Raw genomic sequence first — 22657 nt, 5'->3', positions numbered from 1 at the left:
CTAAACCATTCACTATCCTGATTGCCAGTTGCCCACTTTAGAACATTCCCCAGTTTGTTAGCATCCTGCCTAAAGAAGTAACAGCCCTAAATACAGTACTTCAAATGTGGCCTGTCCAGATTACAGTATAGTTTCCTTCTCTGCAAAATGAGGAGAATGAGATTTATTTTATTTACATTATAAAACTGTTTTGAGTAGATTACTTTGTAGTATATTATTACATGAATGGGAACTTAGTAGATAGAGCTAGACTTGGAATCAGGAAGATACAAATTCAAATCCAATCTCTGGGCAAATCACTTAATTTCTATCTGTCTCAGTTTCCTCACCTGTAAAATGGGGATAATAATAGCATCAATTTCCTAGGATTGGCATGAGGACAAAATAAGTTAATATAGCAAAATGCTTCCTATCCCCTTCCCCGCAGAAAAAAAAAATATTTTCCAAACCTAAAATGATAGATAAATTTAAATATGCTAGTTATTATTTTTTTTAAATGTAACTGAAACATTAAAAAAATGAGAAAATTGGGAAGGAGGAATATCAAGAAAATGGCACATGAAGTGAAAAGAGGCACATCAATCAAGTATTCTCTTACCTCCACTGACAATATAACCTCAGCAAAGGTTTTTGAAGAGCAAGAGGCCACACCTCCTAGTGATAATTGTCCCTGCATACTTGAAGCCACTTTACCCGGACAGGCTGATGGAATGAGCTGGCAGCCCAAAATAGCCTTGAATTGGGGCCTAGCAAAAAGTTGAGAAAGATATATTTGCAACTTTACACTGTCTCAGGAACGGATATATTATTGGAGATAAAGTTTAGCCATAGTTTATCAGGCTTTATAATGCTCCCACTTCTTAGGGACTCTAGTTTCTGAAGAGCTCTTTTGCATCAGTACTATAATTGTTAGATTTCCTCTTCAGCCCGGGGAGTGGACAGTTTCTCTTGAAAGCTCAAAAGCCAAAATGCATTCAATTCTCTTTCCTGGATGCAAAGGCAGTTGTTGCCCTGGTATTCTCCACTCCCCACCCCCATCCCCTTTTTTTAATTTAAGGAGGAAGCTGAATGCTGCCAACAGTAGTACAATTTGAATCTCAAAGGGACTTGATTTTGGTGTAAAATGGAAAGCCCTTTCAATGCAATAGATTCTCAACTTGGAAGAAAAAAAAAATCCCTCTCTTCCCATCCCCAATTAGTAAATATGAAAAATTATTCCAGTTCCACTTAGTGAGTATCAACATTAATTAGATCAGTGCTCTAATTTTATTTTTGGCCTTTGACCAGTCAGAACTCAGTCAGGGTTGAGCTGACAGTTTCTCTACTGTAAGAGTAATGGCACAAACATTTGCACACTTTCAGAAGCATGAGATGTATTCCCTGGGGAGCAATGACCAATAGCCTATCAGTATGGAAGAATGACACCCGGTGCTGAGAAATCAAGAGGGAATATTGTGAGCCAATTAGCAAGGACAAAAGCTTCTTCTTGTTGTTATTATGGCTGTTAAGACTAGAACTGGAGGTGGGGAAATAAAGAACTGAAAGATGGGGAGAAAGATTGGAGCTTTATTAGGCTTGAAAGTAGGAAAGGTGACTCTTGTAAAATGCAGTTGCTGCATTAGGAAGCTGGAAAGTGAGAAAAATAGAATGTCTTTTAGTAAACATATTTATGTTTATATGTTGCATATGTTATATAATAGTCACTTAATATAACTTTACATATATAGTGCTTATTTTGAATATGTTGTGGCTGTACATGTTTTACATGTACATGTATACACGTGCTGCAAAAATAGTATATGCTTTACATTGAACTCTGCATGCTACACATGGGGCAATGTATATGTATGTGATTTATATGTTGCTTATTGTAAACATATGTGTCTGTACATGTAGCTATGTATTGATTTGGTGGTCTGCTGAGAGAAAACTATTTCCAGCATTTAGAAGAATTTCCAGAAATGCGGAAAGCCCTTGGGTTTTAGAATCCAATGTCAGTTTGACACGTCCCAGAGTGGAAAAGCCCAAGTAATCTATCAAGCAGATTTTTGCAACTACCAGTTGGCTAACTTGTGCTTCATTCAGCCTCCTATCCTGATCTCCGCCAAGTTCTAATGCTCCCTCCCCACTCTTTCATCCCTTTCCCTACCCCCTTCTATGTGCATTAAAATATGAGCTCTTGAAGAGGGAATTTAACCTTTTAAGATAGCATTTTTATCTACATTTCTCAAGGGGAAAGCATTCTGAAGCCTTTAGGAGAGCCATAGGAAAAAGCCAGGAGAGGGGAAGAGGGAAGGGAAGGAGAAGGGGACAAAAGACTTAATTCTGTTGTTGATGAATGTTAATTTGGTCTGAAAGATTAGGACTATGTCAGAAATGTGAAATGGACATTTAAGGCAAGTACTGGAGGATAGAATGTAGCAGTCTCTAGTTCTGCCTCTTCTACTGACTTATTTGGACATCTTGGGCAAATCATTCCAGGTTTAAGGGGCCTCCCTTTCTTTTACTGGCAAAATGAAGGGATTAGACAAGTTTAGGGGTTTTTAACTTAAGAGTCCATAGACCCCCAAGGAGTTCAGGTATTCACACAGGGGAATTTCAAGGACTCTGTCTTTGGATGAAAAACAAATTACAACTTTATTTTCACTAAACTGTAATTGAAATTTAATCTTTCCTTCAATTATAATTTTTTTAAATTATTCTAAGATAGAGTCAAATAGGCTTTGATAGCCTATCTAATGTGCCCACAAAATGCAGAAAGATTAGGAACCCCAGGTAATTTAGCCATTATAATCTTTATTATATCTAATGTCCTAATAATATGATAAAATATTCATATATTGTTATAACATATTATAAAGATACTTAAGAAAGTACCTTCTAGTTCCAAATCCTGTCATCATTAATAACCCCTAGCCTTGGTTTCCTCATCTATATGTTTGTTCAATATTCTTCTCAGTAATGTGACAAAGCTCAAATAAGATAATATATGTAAAATACTAGATAGCTAAAATACATTTTATGAGTATAAACTATTATTAATGTGCCCACATCAATCATTTTCATCCTCTCTGGGGTTTTAAATACTATTCTTTCCATACATCCCCACAAAAGAGCCAAAAAGCATATATTATCTTTCTTTTTATTTACAATTAATTTTGTTTTGAGATTTCTATTATAGACTAAAGATGTCTTGCCTTTTCAATGTTTTTCTTCAGTCATTTTTCAGTCATGTATGACTATTTGTAACTCCTTTTGAGATTCTCTTGGGCAAAGATACTTGAGTTTGCCATTTTCTTCTCCACCTCATTTTATAGAAGGTTAAATTAGGCAAACAGGGTTGAGTGACTTACCCAGGATCACACAGCTAGGAAATGTCTGAAGTATAATTTGAACTCAGGTTTTCCTGATTCCACAGTTGGTGCCTAATCCTCCAGCTTATTAAACTATGTATCACTCTTATCACTGAATGTGGGGGACAAAAAGTTATGATTTATTATCACTAAATGTTTGATTTGTATACCTATCTTGTATACCCATATACCTGGGGTCACATAAAAAATTTCTCAAGTATAAGAGGGTCACAAGTGGAAAAAAGTTTAAGAAGCAATGCTCTATCCAGTGGCCCATCCAAAGCCACCTAGCTTTCTGGAGTTATTCAACTACCAATACCTTTAAACTCATATCATTCTGGCTTTCATTGAATGACTAATATTAGCCTTAGCCCAGCTCTCGATGGCTCATTATTTAGTTTTTGATAGCTCTGAATGAGTGTAAATAGCAATTGTTTCAGCAAGAAACTGTGAGAGTCTTCTAACCTGATATTTTTGTGATTGGTAAATTAAGTCAATTTTTGTCTCAATTCTTGCGTAGTGTGAATGAGTATTTCCTCAAACAAACTAAAACCTGGGAAATGATTTGATTTAGAAAGGCCAAGATCTTCTACTGTATCTCAGGCCATCATCAGTCATTCTGAGTTTTGTCCTGCCACTGGACCTTGATGACTCTGGAAGAGAAACTGAACCTGACAATTTTCCCTAATTCTGATTCAATAAATCCAATTTACACTAAAGTCAAGCTATCACCTCATGGTGTTATGGTGTTCTTCAAAAATAAAGGGCAAACAACAACAATAATAAAATTTTCAAAGGAGCAGAGAGAGAAGAAGGAAGTCTCCCATGACAATATCACTAAGTGGTGGAGATATAAATGTATTCCTGATACGCTTTTACAAAGACAAAAAAGGAATATCCAGAGAGTTTGTTTTACAGTTATTACAGTTTCCTCATTTCTTAGGTGCTACAATTTGCCATATACATGTTATTTTCTAAAAACAGATAAATTTCTGTTTTTCAGTTTTTAAAGGCATATTCTGTTTAAAACTAAATACAATGAATAATGCTGTCTCAGAATTCCATTGTATTTATTTGATATTTCTCCATTTCAAGTGAGTGTGGAGAAAAGTATTTAAATGAATTATAAATATTTACATTTTAGACTAATGTTTCTCTTTTTGTTCTCAGTCTCCTTTATACTTTTAAAACTTACTGAGGATGTTATATATTGGGTTATAAGACAACAACATGTGAGTTATATACAACAACAAAGAGATATTGTATATATGGATTATTATGATTAATATGTACCATTTTATAAATTAAAACATATATTTTAAAATATTTAAAAATAATAATAAACCCGTCATGTTACCATTAATAACGCATACTTTTGAAAAATAAAGTGAGAAAGGTGTCATTATTTTATATTTCCCCAAACTCTTTAATATTTGGCTTAATGGAAGACAGCTGGATTCTCATATCTGTTTCTGTAGTCGATCTGTTGTAACATGCTATTTTGGTTAAAGTATATGAAGAAAATCCACCCTCAGAAATATTGTCAGAAAACAAAATAGTATTTTATTAGACAAATAATATCTTAGATATTTTTATTAAAATAATTTTGATCTCCTGAACCACCTGGAAGGATCTTGAGAAGCCCCAGAGGTCCACATACTACACTTTCAGAATTGTTGTTTTGGTTCCAGGTTCTGGTCCCTATACTGTACTAATAATTTTTCTCTGAGGAAACTGTAGGGTAAGGAACTTGGATGAGATAATCTTTAAGGTCCCTTCCTTTTAAAGTTATATGAAAAGCTTAGGTTATTTCACATTTATTAATTTGTAGTTTTTAGTGAAATATTTGGAGTTGGGGACAGAAAGACACAGACCAAGCAAATATGGGGTATTCTAGCTAGGATCTTTCCCTCTCCTCTCAAAATGAATAATGTTCCTGAAAGAAATATGTCCCAGGGGACCTGGAAAACAAACTGGCTTCCTAGCAGTAGATGCCACAGGTAATTTGAATAATTTCACCTACTTGCCCAAGAAATTTTTTAGTACTTAAACAAGATGATCAGAGAGAAAATGGGCTGCTTTGTTGGCTCCTACACAATTGAGAATGTTCCCTTAGAAGGAAGATATCCTTTCCATGAGTCAAAAGAAAAAAGATAGTAGGTTTTATAGTCAACAATGTATTGACAACAAGAAACATGAAAGTATATTTATAACTATTGCTATAAGCTTTAGCATCTTTTTCTTATCTTTTATGCTACTTTCAAAAAAATGTTCTCCATTGAGAAAATTATATAAAATGCAAAACTCTTTGATAACTGAAAAATTTTAATACTTTACTAAATTAGGAGCTTTGTCTTTGGTACAGAGTGGATGGACTAGGCACAATGGGGGAAGACTATAAACCCTGCTTCCAAGAAAGCTGAGGCTGGGTAACCAACTTAAACTTAGGGGTTCTAAGTTGCAGTAGGACTAAAATTTCATTAAGTTTGGTACCTATATGGAGGCTGCCAAAATGCCAAGGATGGGTGACCCAACCAGTGTAGGAAATTAAAAGAATAAGAACTTCTGTGCCAATTGGTAACAGGATCGGGTCACAATGTCCAGATTAGATGAGATTGGAAGAATAAATCTCAAAAGAGAAAAAAAAAGAGTTACTGGATAAATACTATTTGAATTTTAGATGGAATTTTACCTTGAATTTTAACTCTTTGGATCTATTCTGTTCTATTTACTGATCATTTTATTTTTAAATATATATTAAATAATAATCTATTTATGTTTCAATATTCATTAATGTTTAAACATTCTGTTATACTCAGGATATAAAAATATAAAAGCAATAACCCCTGCTTTCATAGAGCTCAACTTCTAATAGAGATAACAAAAGTTTCAGTTGCAAGTCAGAGAGAAAGACACAGTGATTCTTCAGATGCAGTGACAAACAGATGGTAATGCATTTTCTTTGTATCATTTCCATTGATAAAATCATATTTGTCTCTGATATTGAATCATTTGAAAATGCCCAAGACCTTTATTGCAAGAACTCTCTTTTCTAGGTCTTTATTCTCTACGGATGAGGTAAGAGCTTCATTAATTTAAGCTTAGAGTTGAATTGCAGTAGAGATAAAATTGATTGTAGAACTTCACTAAATCTGTCACCAACATGATGGGTTTACAAAAGAGAGGAACATTAAGGAAGGATAATCTGACTCATGTTGAAAATTGAATTGGTCAAAGTTTACCATTATGCTATGGGATTTGGCAATTGTACTTCCAGTCTTGGTGAAAAAGAAAGACTAAGTCTCAATAGAAATTCAGTTATCAGATTGCATCTTCACAAGAGTTACTCTCTTGAATGATGGCTATAAGGCATTCAGAGGCACAGTCATTTCTGGGCTTTGGGCTTACTCAATCATTGGCAGCAGTTTCTAAGTAACTGTGTGGTGCTGATGATAGTGGTGGTGGTGGTGGTGGTAGTAGAAGTGCTGAGGATGATGGGCTCTTTTTCCATAACAATTTTTCCCCTTGATAATGACTTATAGATGAAAAGGATACAAAGTGGAAGCAGGCCCGGTTGTCTAGGATAATGTTATTTCTGGGGTTCTTAAGCAAAAGATCTCAAGCTAGATCCATAGGAGTAAGGGAAGTGGTGATGAAAATGATCAAAATTTTACCTACATATATTGAAAAAATATATTTAAACCTTACTTTAAATATTTAATATCTAAATATATGTGATAAATTCTTTATTAAATATATGATAAATATTTAACATATAAATGTTTAGCTATTTTTTTATTTTAAAATTAAATATAATCAGATATAATTTTCTAACCTATGTGTCTATACATATCCTATATATGGCACCTAACTCCCAATTCTCTGTCTCCAATCTTGTTCAATCACTTAAAAGCCAAGGGTTTTCTTAGATGGGAGTTGACAGGCTTTTATAACTCACTCTCTGAGTCTTATGAGAAATCCTACTATGGAAAAACTATATAGCTATTACTTATAACTATATACTCAAAACTACCATATAGTTTTATATATATAAGTATATAGTTACAATTACATATGTATAACTATAGTTCCTGAGATTTGACAATGATCTTTCCATCCAAACATGGATAGAACATTAATGTTGACATTTTGACAACATTAATAATATCATGAAAGATTTACTGCACAATGCAAAACAAAAATAAATGTAGCAAGAATTTAGCCATAAAATTTGATCACACTCTCCCACCAAGACACACAATATCCATGGGGAAGACAGTATAAACTTACAGAAACCAAGCAAAGAAGCGCATGATTTTCGGGAACATTCAACACCAAAAATCACCATGTGCTATGTGAAGCCACTTCTTCCCTAGCTGCTCTATTAAAAATACTCTTTGGCTGGGCTCTAAGGCAGTATAATCACAATCTTAGCAAAAGTAGTTCTTCCAAATCTTAGATCTACAGAGATTTAATTTGTTCCTTTGGTTGAACTATGGAGGACATTTTCTCTCTCTAAATTAATAAAATCAATAAAGGGCAAGGAAGACAAACTTCTCCTTTGCCCAACCAGTTTAATTAAGCAGAAAAAGATTGTTCTTCTTGTATTCAGTTCCCAGAATCAAAAAATTTCCTCCAGTCTATTCAGCAAGGGAGAAGCACAAGCAATAAATTCTTAGAAGGCTGTTAGGTGAGCATAATGGAAAAAACACTGAACTTAGAGTCAGGAGAGACTTGAGTTCAAATCTATCTTCAGATACTTAGTAGTTGTACCGTGTTTCCCCGATAATAAGACCTATCCCGAAAATAAGCCCTCCCCTTACTGTGTAAGATTCCTCTAAAATAAGCCCTCCCCCGAAAATAAGCCCTATTGAGATTGCATCCAATCAGAGCTGCAGCAGTGAGCGTGTCATCCTGTTCTTCCCCAGTGATTTGATTAAAATAAGCCCTCCCCTGAAAATAAGTCCTCTGGTCTTTTTCTGTCCAAAAAAATAATAAGACAGTGTCTTATTATTGGGGAAACACGGTATGACCCTAGTAAAGTCATTTAACTTCTCTGTCTGCCTCAGTTTTATCAACTGCAAAATCGGGGTAATAATAAAATCTATATGCTAGGGTTGTGGTAAGAATCAATAAGATAATGTTTGTAAAATGTTTAGAAATTAATCAATAAAAAGACATTTATTAAACATCCACTATGTGCTAGGCAGTGCACTAAGCACTGAAGATGCAAAAAGAAATGGAAGACAGTTCCTGCCCTCAAGTACCTGATACATAGGAAGCAATGAATAAGTGCTTCTTTCCTTCCTCTTTCCTCAACTTTCAATTCAACTGAATTTCTATTTGCCTTCCACATTTTGGGAAATAGTGGGCTCAATTGCTTCCATGAAGCAGGGGCAATCTCAGTTCTTCCGTTCAGTTTCTTTGATCTCTTCCTTTTCTTCCTCAGCTTCTTCCTGTTTTCTCTGATTTCAGTTCTCATCCTCTTCAAAGCAAGGTTCCTTTGTATGAAGTTATTCACCTCTATCTTAGGAGGAAAAACCAAAATTCACATTTCTGTTAATCATACCACAGACAGGCAATGTACAATAGTTCTACAGTCCAAAAACATTATTTTAATAAAGGTTTCTCAGTTAATAACCTTAAAGTAATTGTAATATACATACATTGATGTATATGCACATGTGAGATATATAGATGTGTGTGTACTATATAATATGCATATATATAATTATCTGCTGGAAAATAAAATACTTTGCCTTTTTTGCCTTCTATAAATATTTTTTTCATTTAAAGGCTACTTTCTCTTAGATCTTCTCATTACTTTTCTCCAGGGAAGTGCTTTCTCAAAGCATCTCTTAGCCATGTTTCTATCCATTTCCACAAATAAATTGTCCCAAATTCAAAAGGGGTGCCCATCTGGCAATATTCCACTCAGAACAGCAGGAAGGAGAGCCTGTCTCTTCAGGTACAAATTTAGGAAAAATAATTGTTTGTTAAAAGTTATTTTATAAGAGTTCTTCTGTGAGTTGTTTTCTTTAATCTTTCAATAACACTTCCTTTGATTTTGAAAAATGTCTATTTTTAAAAAGAAGCTGGTTTCACCATATTGGAGGTAATATTAGGTAGTTGATTTTTTTTGTTTGTTTTTTTGGGGTTTTTTTGGAAAAAACTTTGAAAAGGAACTACAAGATGAAGAAATAAGAAATACACCAAAGTGAATCAAGAACTTTAATGCTGGGAAAGCCTCTAATACCGGATTACATTAGCCATATACAAATGCTTAAAACTTATAACACCTGGAGGGGAGCTTGATTGCATAAGTAATTTTAATATAACTATATACTGGGGAGTTTTAGTCTACTACTTTAAATTTAAAAGTATTTGTTTCCTTTTCTTATCTATTAACCAACTATTTTGATCAGCTGTCTAAATTTACTTTCTTGATAAAAGAATTTGCAGAATAGAAAATGATAATTATTCTGATATTTATTTTGAGGCCTTTCCCAATTTTGTTATAGTTATTTTGGCACTGTTATAGCAAGAAAATTATTTGATAAGAATTAAAATAGCCTGGGACTAAAAGGGAGCCCTATGTTATGTCTACATATTTATGTATGTATATACAAATATGTGTTCGCTTCACTATGATCAGTCCATGTAATTCTTTTGAAGCTTTTCTGAAATCATTCTGCTTTTTCTTATAGCACAATAATATTCTATTAAAATCATACATCAAAGCTTGTTTAGCCATTCCCCAAATGATGAATATTTCTTTGGCTTCCAATTCTTAGCCATATATCAATATTCTTTGATGGAGAAGTAAAGTAATCAATGAAAATATGGTTTTAATTGGCCCTATTGTATTTTGGTCTTTTATTTATATTATACTGACACAACCTACTCATTAAGAATGTAATTTTACCAAACAAACAAAAAATCTATATGGTCCACTCTGTGATTATAATATCCCATTTATTTCTTTCATAATTTTTATTCATATTGTGCTTTAAGATTTACCAAGTATGTTTATATATATTTTATATTTGATCCTCACAAAAACTCTGAAAAATAAGTAGGATTGGTATTGCTTCATTTTAAGTATGGACAAATTGAGGACCAGGGAAATGAAATTGCTTCTCTAAGATTTAAGATCCCATAATTAGTTAGTAATCAGCAGAATCAGATTTAGAACCAGGATTTCTTGGTACACGTTTCAAATCTCTTTCCATTAATATATACCATTAAATTCGTTTCAAAATGTAGCCATAAAATGTATATTTTTATAACTTAATTTTCTTCTTCATTATGAACTTAGACATAAATAAAACATTTTGAAATACAAAGAGAAACAAGAAGAAACTGAATTTTTGAAATTTGTTCTTTTGTAAATATATGCAAGGAAGAGGCAGAGTCAAAATGACTGAGTAAAATCAGGGACTTGTCTGAAGTCTCCCCAATTCCTCTACACATAACTTTAAAATAATGCCTCCTGGAGCAGCAGAACAAAAAAAAAAAAAAAAAAAAAGGCCCGGGGGGGTGGGGGAGAAGAAGGGGTAAGGGGAAGGAAGGGAATGAAGCAATTTTCCAGCCTAAAGATACTTAATGTTTTGTCAGCATAGCTCTATCACACTGGATGAGAGCAAAGGGCAATTCAGTGCCCCAGCAGCAGGCCATATGGGTGTCTGATTCAGTAATGGTGATTTCCAGACCTCTCAGTCCACAGAAGGCCAAGGGCTTGGACAACAGATCAGAAAAAGACTGGGGGACTCCTTTGTTGGCAATGTATGTGGGACTCTATTGTGTAGTCCATACACAGTTCTGGGACCCAAGACCTTGGGCAAGGAAAAGCAGTAGCACACTAAATTATGTGGTCACAAGAGAAATAGTTCCAGGACATAAAAGAATCCTCAAAGTCACTGAAAGACCAAATCACAGGCCAGAAGAGTAATGATCATACCTTTTCTTAAATAGTACCAACTAAGAGGAACTTAGCTCTGAAAAAAGTGACATAAAAAACAAGCAACTTTGGGACAGTGTCCCCCTCCCATTGGGAAGTGGAATCCCAATTTAGCATAGAGTTAAAAGTCAAGAAATAGATTTGAAAATAAAAAAGCAGCAGAAAAAGTTCAGGCTCTTCAGAGTTACTGTGGAGACAAGAAAGCTCAAAAGATAAAAACAAAAAACACAACAAAGTCAAAACAGCTTCATGTAAATCCTCAAAAAAAAAAAGTGACTTGGTCTCAAGCCTAAAAGTCTTTGATTTTAAAAATCTAATAAGAGAAATATAGGGAAAAGTGAGGAAAGAAATAAGAGTGGTGCAGAAAAATAATGGGAAAAACTTTATAGCTTGGTAAAGGAGGCACAAAAAATACTAAAGAAAATAACATCTTAAAAAACAGAGTACGACAGCTAGTAAAAAGGATACAAAAATTCCATGAAGAATTCTTTTAAAAGAATTGGCAAAATTGAAAAAGAGGTCACCAAAGAAAATCTTCTTTAAAAATAGAATTAGCCAAGAAGAAAAGGAAGCATAAAACTTCACTGAAAAACATAATTTCTTAAAAATTAGAATTGGTCAATTGGAAGCTAATGAATTCATGAGACATCAAAATACAATAAAACAAAATCAAAACAAGGAAAAAAAGAAAATGTGAACTATCTCACTGGAAAAACAACTGACCTGGAAAATAGAGTGAGGAGAAAAGAATTAAGAATTATTAAACTACTTAAAAGCCTTAATCAAAAAAGAGCCTAGACATCTTCTTTCAAGAAATTGTCAAGAAAAAATTGTCTAATATTATAGCACCAGAAGGTAAAATAGAAATTGAAAGAATCCATCAACTACTTCCTGAAAGAGATCCCAAAATGAAAACTCTTGAGAATATTACAGACAAATTCCAAAGTTCCCAGATCAAAGAGAAAATATTGCAAAAAGAACAGCCACAGTCAAGATAACACAAGATTTTGCAACTTTTATATTAAATGATCAGAGGGTTTGGAATGTGATATTCCACAGTGCAAAGACCAGAGCTGAATAGAAAATTTGACTTTAAAGTATGAGACTAAAAAAAGGCTTTAAAAAATAAATAGAAAAGAGAAAACATAAGAGATCCAATAATGCTAAATTGTTTACATTCTTACACAAAAAGATGATACTTGCAATTCCTAAGAATTTTAACATTAATAGGGTTGTTAGAAGAAGTATATGTAGAGGGGGATATAAGTATAAATTGAATATAATTAGATGATATATTTGTAAAAATACAATTGGGAGTGAGAAAGAGGGATATACTGTGAAATAGGGAAAGGAAGAGATATAATATAATAAATAAGTTCACATGAAAGAGGAAAAAAAGCTTTTTCATTTCTGGGAAAGATCAGGAAGGGGATGTACAGGAGAATGTGATGAACAATACTTCAAACTTTCTCTCCTGAAAGACAAAATAACATATGCACTCAAGTGGGTATATAAATCTATCTTATCCTATGGGAAAGTAGGAAAGAAAGGAGTGTTAAAAAAGCAGAGGGGATTCATAGAATAGAAAGTGGTATGGAGGAGGTAGTAGTCAGAAGCAAAATATTTTTGAGGAAGTACAGGGTAAAAGAAGAGAGAGAAAAAAGGATAAACAGGAAAAATAGGATGCAGGGAAATATATAATAATCCCAACTTTGAAAAAGTTTTACAGAAAGTTTCTCTGATAAAAACCTAATTTCTCAAATAATATAGAGAATAGACTTTATTTAGAATACAACTCATTACCCAAGTGATAAATTTTTAAATGATATGAACAAAGCAGTTTTCAGATAAAGAAATCAAAGCCATCTATATTCATATAAAAATGCTCTAAATCACTATTTATCAGAGAAATGCAAATTAAAACAACTCTAAAGCACCACCTCATACTTATCAGATGTGCTAATATGATAGAAAAGGAAAATGTTGGAAATGTGTCCTAGTTCATCTACTTACTAAACTGTGTGACCCTGGGTAAGTAATTTTACCTTTCTTAGCTTTAGTTTCCTCATCTATAAAATTCTATTAACTAAATAATCAAATGAAAGATAACAGAGAGGACCAAAAAATATGCATTGTTTAATAATCTTTGGAGCTTGGTTCCAAATAGTTCTTCAGAATGATTGTATCAGTTTACAACTCCATCAGCAGTGATTTAGTGTACCAATTTTCCTACATCTCCTTCAGCCAACATTTATCATTTTCTTTTTATAATAGCCAATCTGATAAGTGTGAGATGGCACATCAGAGTTGTTTTAACTTGCATTCTTCTAATCAACAGTGACCTAGAACACCTTTTATGTAACATGCTATACTAGTTCAATTGATTTTTCTCAACCTACATGCAGGATTTAAATTTATTCCTGTTATATTTTGTTGTGATTATTTCAACCAAACTAACACATAATCTAGATCCTAATTCTCCTTCCTTATAAATTAACTTCCTTATCTAGCTTTGTGTCACTCATAAATTTGATAAATATGTCTTCTTTGTCTTTATTGAATAGGACTAGGTATAGTATTTAACAAAGTCATACAGCATTCCATTAGAATCATTCCTTCTGATTTACAACAAGCATTAACTCAATTCTTTAGATAGAGTGCTCAGTGAGTTCTGCGGGTATTTAACTACTATTATCCATCCTACATTTCTCTCTAACAGTATGAGAAATTTTTTCAAATGTCTTGCTAAAATCCAGATAAAACACATCTAGTCTACCAATCTAGTATGAGGCATGTAGGTGACAAAATGGACAGCTGGCTGGAAGCTTACTATGTGACCCTGCACAAATCACTCCTCAGCCCAGTTTCCTTATTTTTAAAACAGGCATGCTATCCACCTCACAGTATTATGAGGATCAAATGAGATACTTGATAGTATGTACATAAAGCACTTTGTAAGCCTTAAAGTACTATATAAATATTAGCTACTAGAATTTTCATACAAAAATGAAATAAAGCATATTATCATGATTTGTTATTGGTTTGCTCACTCATTCATTCAATAAGCATTAAGTAAATGCCAGACATTCTACAATATATCATCCCTGGGAATACAAAGGCAAAAGTGAAATTGTTCTTTCTTGTAACATATTTTATTTGGGAGAAAGAGCATATACTCAAATAGGAATATAATATAAATATTATGCACGCATATGATAATTTCCAAGTATGTATAAAACTTTATAAGTAAAAGTAATTTTCAAAAACATATTAACTATCTCTGTTTAATAACCATAGGATCATAGATTTCAAGCTGAAAGAGACCATATAATCCATTCTGGAATTTTGACAGATAGATATATCAAACTAGCAGGAATTTTTCTCATTCTCCATGATATCTCAAATATTAATGATGTGTTCTATGAACACATTTGTAAGCTCCCTAGTACCACAAGATGTAATTCATTTGAGATAAATAATCTGAATACATTTAAAGTGACTCCAAGGATCACAGGATTTAGAGCTAAAAGGAACTTTGAGATCATCTAATAAATAAATAACTTTACTGAACCTTTTCTGAAAAGTATAAGTATTCAAATATCTAAACAAGAGTAAATTTTAAAAAATAATACCCCCTAAAGAGTGAAATAGCCCCATTTTGCAAATGAGGGAATTGAGGCACATAAAGACAAAATGATAAACTAAATTTCACACGTATTTTCTTTTACTATTTCCTTCATAATATTGAGCTTCACTTACCTATGATCCATATTTTTTTAATACTTTCTAGTTTAAAGATAGGTTTCCTGAATAGAGAAAACTGGAGTAAAATAGAAGCTGAGTAATTGGATTTTTCTCTCTGTTAAATTGGATTTTTCTCTCTGTTATTTGTTAATATTACCCATTTACAAAAGTGGGCTAGATCTCTTCCTTGTCCATCTTCTTATTCTGAAAAGATCTACATGTAAAATAGATGTATAAATCAATCTCAGCTTTACCATTCTCCCTTCTTCTTGTGTCCCCATTTACCTTATTCTAGGCTTTAGCATCTCTAATATCATCAGGACTAGACTGTGATAGTCTTTAATATTTGACTTGGTTGTGTGCCCCTTCCTTTCTATTTCTATGAAGTCATCAATTGTTAGATCTAAAAAAGGCATTAGAGACCTTTTAGTCCAGTCCTGTCTCCCATTTTATAAAAGAGGAAATTGGAGTCCAGAGAAATTGAATGATTTGTTTAAAATAAATATTGCATATAGGTAGTTATTGGCAAAATGGAGGTTCAACATTACCAAATCTTAATCCAGTATTTGTTGCTGACATCTCAGCTATTCACTAATTTTAACTTCTCTTAAACAACATTCCTAGACTCAAATGAAAATTCTAAGAAAATTAATTAATAAAAGTATGAAATTTGGAACATCCAATATACATGACAGTAAAGCTGCTCATTCACATAATTTTTTCACCTATACATGTACTGATCAGACACCATTCTCAATTCTATTATCTCACAGATTATACCAACATGAGAGTGAGGTTGAGGAAAGAGATCAAAATTTCATTCACATGCTCACAGTTCTCCAAAAATCAAGTCCTGTTCTCAATAATTGATTCATTGGATAATTATCATAAACTTGCAGAGGGTTATGTTCAATATCTTGCACAGGTTTATATGTGGTGAGTTACTCTACTCGGACACAGAGTTATTGGTCAGTTACCCTACTTATGCAATTCAGTACATCCTTAGCTTGGTAAATATATGTAAAATGACCTAGATGTTCTGTAATACTTGTAAATAATACAAAAATAACAATGAGATTGACTTAAAATTCAATTCTTATTACTAAAATCTTAAAGATGGTATAGATAAAAGCAAAGCACAGAGAAAATCATTGATTGAGCTCATTTGTTATTAGCTAGTTACAAAACTCTTGGTTCTCTTTCCTTATGATGTTATGCCTTAACTCTGTTGACAAATTTCTATGCTAGCAGCTAAAAAAATTCGCTGCAAAAATCTAGAAAGGATTAAAAGTTTAATCCATTGACAACAGAGTGGTGTCTTACCAACATTCTCCCAAATGGGAAGAGAAAAAAAATTGGGTAGAATATTTCATTGAACTTTACAATATCCTTATGAGATAGATAGGAAACCTAATAATTCATGCCTCTGTCACTCACATTTTATGAAAAGCAATTATGTTATATCTATAAAATATGAATTCTATAAGGAAGAAAAATAGAATTTAAACCAATCTCATTTTTTTTAACCATTAGAGAATACAAGGTAAGGTTGAATAACTCCAGAACACTAATACATAATAATAGTATTTTCCAGACAAGAAGCCTAGCCAAGACCTAAATGATTAGTTGGTGAAATTATTTTCTGATTTTTTTATTAATATTGTGCTGAAATAGATTCATATTTCCATTGCTATTCACTTAAGATAATTTGCTTTAGGTTCCTGGGTATAAAGATGATTGACTGGGAAAATATTTTTTCCCCTGGAGTTTTCCATTTCCTATCATGAATTGACATCTGATTATAGATCAACAGATTGCTGGGGGCTTTTTGTATATTAATCATGAATGAATTAAAAAGCCTTTATTAAATACATTCTGAGTATTTAATTTTCTGATTTAAGGTTCTGAGCTAAGCACTAGGGATATAAATACAAAATTGATTCAGTTTATATCCTCAAAGAGCTTACATTCTAATTGGAGGAGATAGAACATATAGAAGAATAATGGCCAAGAAAAGGAGTATTGGACTGAATATTCACAGGAATGCTGAGTGAAGTCATTAATTGTCACAGTTACCAGAAATAATGGTAGTATTCATTTAGTTATTGGAGATAGCAATCAGAGGGGAAAGAAATGAGGACTGCAAAAGATGCCCAGTGGCATGAATGGTAGGATGTAATGTGAAATGCAGTTTAAAGTTGGCTAGATATAATGGATCAGTGGAATTTAATGTCTTTCACCAATCAGAGCAAGTTAGCCCAAGGAGGTAAGGCATGATCTCTAATGGTCAGATCTGGAAAGCATTGTTCCTGTTAAGGAGCTATGGTGCTGTGGTAGGGCAAATGGCAAATTGAAAGAATGCTATATGAGATGTGAATCATGCTCTGGAGTTAGCTTTATCTACTATATTTATTGCCTATTTTCTACTATAGCAAATTTGGCAGGCTATTTTTGCTAAGAAATATAGGTGTATACATACATATAAATATATACATATATATACATGTATACATATATTCTATTTGTTGAGAACTCTAATCTTTACGAATTTTTCCCTTATATAAGCCCAATTAACATACATGATACTCATAAGTTTAATAGTTTCCAGAAAACCTTGACTCCTTATAAGGTATTCTCCTTTATGGGAGGCCTAAACTGGGGCAATGCACACTTCTAGGAAGGGCATATTGTTCCTTATCTTAAGCTAATTTTGTCAGTCAACTAGATTGGTTAACTCCAAATAGGTTTTTTCCTCCTGTCACCCAGTATCAGTTCCAAGAAAAACACATTCAAGTGTAAGTGATTCAGTGTGTTTTCCTTCTGAGGAAATTTGCGTTAAAAAACAGCAGGGAAATAGTTCTATTTAACTCAATCTATAGGTAAGCATTTAAGAAGCATCTACTGTGTATAAGGCAGAGGGCTATGCACTGGAGATACAAAGACAAAGAATTTTAGCCCTCAAAAAGTTTACATGCTATCAAAGGAAATGTGTATACCCATATGTAAAGTGAATGTAAGGTAATTTTAAAGATTGGCATTAGCAGATCTCAGGAATGAAATGAACAGAGCTTTGAAAGGAATTCTAGGGATTCTAGGAGTTGGAAGGAAGAAGAGAAAACATTCCAGTATGATGTATAACTTGCAAAAATAAGAGATATAAGAAATGAAGTGTCATTTGCAAGAAATAGAAGATTAGTCTGATGGAAACAGAGAGTATATGCAAGATTTGCTGTTGTTGAGTTATTTCAATCATGTCTGACTCTTCATGATCCTATCTGGAGTTATGCCCCATGTTGAGGAAGAGATCCTGGAATTAATTGATGTGATAAGGACTCTGTGTCTCCCTGATCTTTGTGGAGGGTGGGCCACCTGGCCTGGGGAAATTCCTGGAAATGATCCTCACCCACCTGAATCTCCCTTGGGAAAACTATCTGGTTCCCACAGGAATCTCCCATTCCCAGTGATCTGATAATCCCTTTGCTCTGGAAAACAATCATCAACTTTTATTGAATTGAAAATTAGTCCCTCAAATTCATCTGGAGATAGCTCCCTAGCCCGGAGTCATATTATGTTTAATATAATCAAAAGCTATTCCCCAAACCTTTGCTAATTCCTTTCAGAATTTGGTCCACTGAGGAAGTTGTTACTTGGTGTAAACTCATCTTTGCCAAAAACCTACCTTTGCTAAATTCCTTTGGAACTAGCCCTCTGGGAATTTGTTTCTCAGTGTAATAAACCCAATTTTTTTGGGGGGGGAGGGAGGCAAAAACCTCTCTTTCAGTTTGGGACTGTGAATTCTTTCACAAAAACCCTGTAACACCACCAGCCTAGGGACCCCATTGCAGCCAGGGTAAATCTCATCTTTCATTTCTCAAACCTTAACAGAGTGGTTTGCCAATTCCTTCTTCAGCTCGTTTTAGAGATGCAGAAACCAAAGCAAATACAGTTAAATGGTTTATCAAGGATCACACAGCTAATAAGGATCCGAGGTTGGATTTTAACTCAGATCTTCCTAACTCCAGGCTGTGCCACCTATCTGCCCTCTGGATAAGAGAAGATGATATTGAATAAACTTGAAAAAAAAAAGTTGGAACTAGTTTGTATAATTTTAAGCAGAAGAAGTTGGAACTGGAAACAATGAAAAGTAAATAGAGCTTATATAACAGGAGAATGATATCATACTTCTGCTTTAGGAATATCATTTTGGCACCAGAATAAATGACAGATTAGAAAGGAGACTTAAAGAAGGGAGACCAATTAGGAAGATATTTCAGTTGTACAGACTAGAGGTGAAACATAGAACACATAGTTAAAATTCTTAAGAGCCATTCCTCATTTGACAAATGGTCAAAGAATATGAACAGGCAGTTTTCAAACAAAGAAATCAAAATTATCTATAGTTATGAAAAAAACACTTATATCATGTATTTACATAAGTCTCATACATTGTCATCATCTCCTGACCTTCAGAACACTTTCTTATATTTCTTAACAAATACAACCCTTGTTTCAGTTTTTCTCTTCACATTGTTATGGGAACATAAATTTAGAGCTGGAAGAAAACTTAGAAATACACTAGTCCAATTACCTTATTGAACAGATGAAGAGACTAAGGTCCAGAAGGGTTAAATAAATTGGCTAGAAGCAAAAAGACAGCAAATGGCAAAGATGGGATTCAAACTCAGATTCTTTGGTTCTAAATGTAGTGCTCTTTCCACTGAACCACATTAACTGTCTTCAACATGATCCTTCAAATGACCATTAATGATTTTTAATAGCTTACATCCCATACTACACTTTCTTCAAGATAAGAAGTAATTCATTTAAATCTGTATCCTATTCCAGTCATATAATAACCAATTTGAAGGAAGAAATCTTCATCTATTATCATCTAACACTTCCCCATTGTGCCCCTTTCTACCTGTGTGTAAACTGCCTTCTTTTTGGGGATTATATACCTGCCTCAGGGGAGTTATACAAAATAATCTAAGAAGGATACATAATAGCAGGTGTGCTGGTGCAATTGTGAAAATCACTTTCTCTCAGTATACTCCCCATAAAATAATCATCTAACAGCTATTAAAGGTAGAAGGCAGACTCTGCATTCTGAGAGTGAGTAGTGAAAAAAATACTCATCTTTTCATTTTGGGTGGGACAGAGTCAGGTTCCATGAATATGCAAGCGTAGGTATGTTACAGTCTACATAGACTGCATTATATTATCTTTGATCCTAGTGAACTTCTCTTCTAAAATTCTCTATTTCTTTCAAGGATACTATCATTTTTCCATTTACCTTGATTGGAACTTCTTGACCTTTCACTTTCACCCTTCCCACATACCGTGTTTCCCTGATAATAAGACACTATCTTATTATTTTTTTTTTTTGGACAGAAAAACAGCTGAGGGCTTATTTTCAGGGGAGAGCTTATTTTAATGAACATTGACAGCAATTTTAATAAACAGGTAAATGTGAACAAAAAAAAGTACCTTTATTCAATAATAATCAAGTCATCTTCTTCAACAACATCGTCATAAGTGTCCATACCCTGAATTCCATCCTGGATGTCTTGCACCTCTATTTCCTTCAGAAGAAGTGGACCCAATCTGTCATGTCCAGCAATATAGCTCTCTTTAAATGAACATGTCTTGTCCAGGTAACCTGCTCATAGTGCCTTGGCGACACAGCTGTCAGTAATTTTATCCCATGACTTCTTCACCCAAGTCACGACTTCTTGCAGACAGGGCTTCACAAAGTTTCCACGCTGATTTCTTTCCATTCTATTTTCAATGTAGTCATTGATTTCCATGCACAAATGGTCCTTGAATGGCTTGTTTATTGCAATATCAAGGGTCTGGAGCTAGGCAATCATTCCTGCAGGAATTATTACTTGATCTATTCTTCTCTCTGCAAGGAAGTTCTTCATTTCTTTAGCTTAAAGAAGCTAAAGTGCTGGCTGGTGTTCTTCTTTTATCCTCCATCATGCCCCCTGAGTTCTTCTTTTATCCTTCATCATGCCCCTTTTATCCTCCATCATGCCCCCTCACTCCCACTTACATACCAGGTTTTTATGTTGTACTGCCTCAGCTCTCCTCCGTGGCACTACTCTCAATGGCGCCAGCAAGCAAATCACTGGGGAAGAACAGGATGCTTTGATCCAGCAGTGTTTCTACTGGGCTTATACCCCAAAGAAATACTAAAGAAGGGAAAGGGACCTGTATGTGCCAAAATGTTTGTGGCAGCCCTGTTTGTAGTGGCTAGAAGCTGGAAAATGAATGGATGCCCATCAATTGGAGAATGGTTGAGTAAATTGTGGTATATGAACATTATGGAATATTATTGTTCTGTAAGAAATGACCAGCAGGATGAATACAGAGAGGATTGGTGAGACTTACATGAACTGATGCTAAGTGAAATGAGCAGAACCAGGAGATCATTATATACTTCAACAATAATACTGTTTGAGGATGTATTCTGATGGAAGTGGATCTCTTTGATAAAGAGAGCTAATTCAGTTTCAATAGATCAAAGATGGACAGAAGCAGCTACACCCAAAGAAAGAACACTGGGAAATGAATATAAACTGCTTGCATTTTGTTTTTCTTCCCGGGTTATTTCTACCTTCTGAATTCAATTCTCCTTGTGCAACAAGAAAACTGTTCGGTTCTGCACACATATATTATATCTAGGATACACTGTAACCTATTCAACATGTAAAGGACTGCTTGCCATCTGGGGGAGGGGGTGGAGGGAGGGAGGGGAAAAATCGGAACAGAAGTGAATGCAAGGGATAATGATGTAAAAAATTACCCTAGTATGGGTTCTATCAATAAAAAGTTATTTAAAAAAAAAAAAAAAAAAAAAAAAAGGAAGAACAGGATGACGTGCTCACTGCTGCAGCTCTGATTGGATGCAGTTCGGAGCACAGCGTGCATTTCACGGGGGAGGGCTTATTTTCAGGGGAGGGCTTATTATCGGGGAAACACTGTATATAGCCAGTTTTCTAAGTATGCTGTTTCTGTCTCCATAGCATTTCTTGAATCTGCCCTCTTATCTCCACATAGCTACCAGTTCAAGCCCTTATCTGAACTCTTCTTACACTATTGGAATGACCGCCTAATTGATCTTTTGGATTTAAGTTGCTCCTCACTCCAAGTTATCTTCTACACACCTTCCAAAACGATTTTCTTAAAGAGCAGTTCTGATCACATCATCCTACCAAACATATACACTCAATAAATTATTGTGCCTCCCTTTTGACTATAGGATTAAATAGAAACTTTTCTATTTGGCATTTAAAGCCCTTTACAATTTTGCCTTAATCCAATTTTCCAATCCTATTATTTATTGCTCCTCTTTCTGCAGTTTGCTGTTTAACCCAACTGGCCTTGATATCCTCCACATTCTGGCAAAAATACAACTAAAATATCCAAACGTGAATAGGAAATTGAATCTATGACATCATCCATTAAGCAAAACCACATAAAGAAAGAGGAATTGATTTATGTTGAAAACTTTTTGCTAAATTGAAATCAGACCATCCACTTTGGCTTGTTGTTTCTGCATTTTTGTGTAGGGTGAGAATCTACAACAGGGAGAAAT

This window comes from Antechinus flavipes, chromosome 1, assembly GCF_016432865.1.
Source record: "Antechinus flavipes isolate AdamAnt ecotype Samford, QLD, Australia chromosome 1, AdamAnt_v2, whole genome shotgun sequence".
In the NCBI taxonomy this organism is placed as follows: Eukaryota; Metazoa; Chordata; class Mammalia; order Dasyuromorphia; family Dasyuridae; genus Antechinus; species Antechinus flavipes.
Note: the sequence above shows the minus strand (reverse complement) of the source record.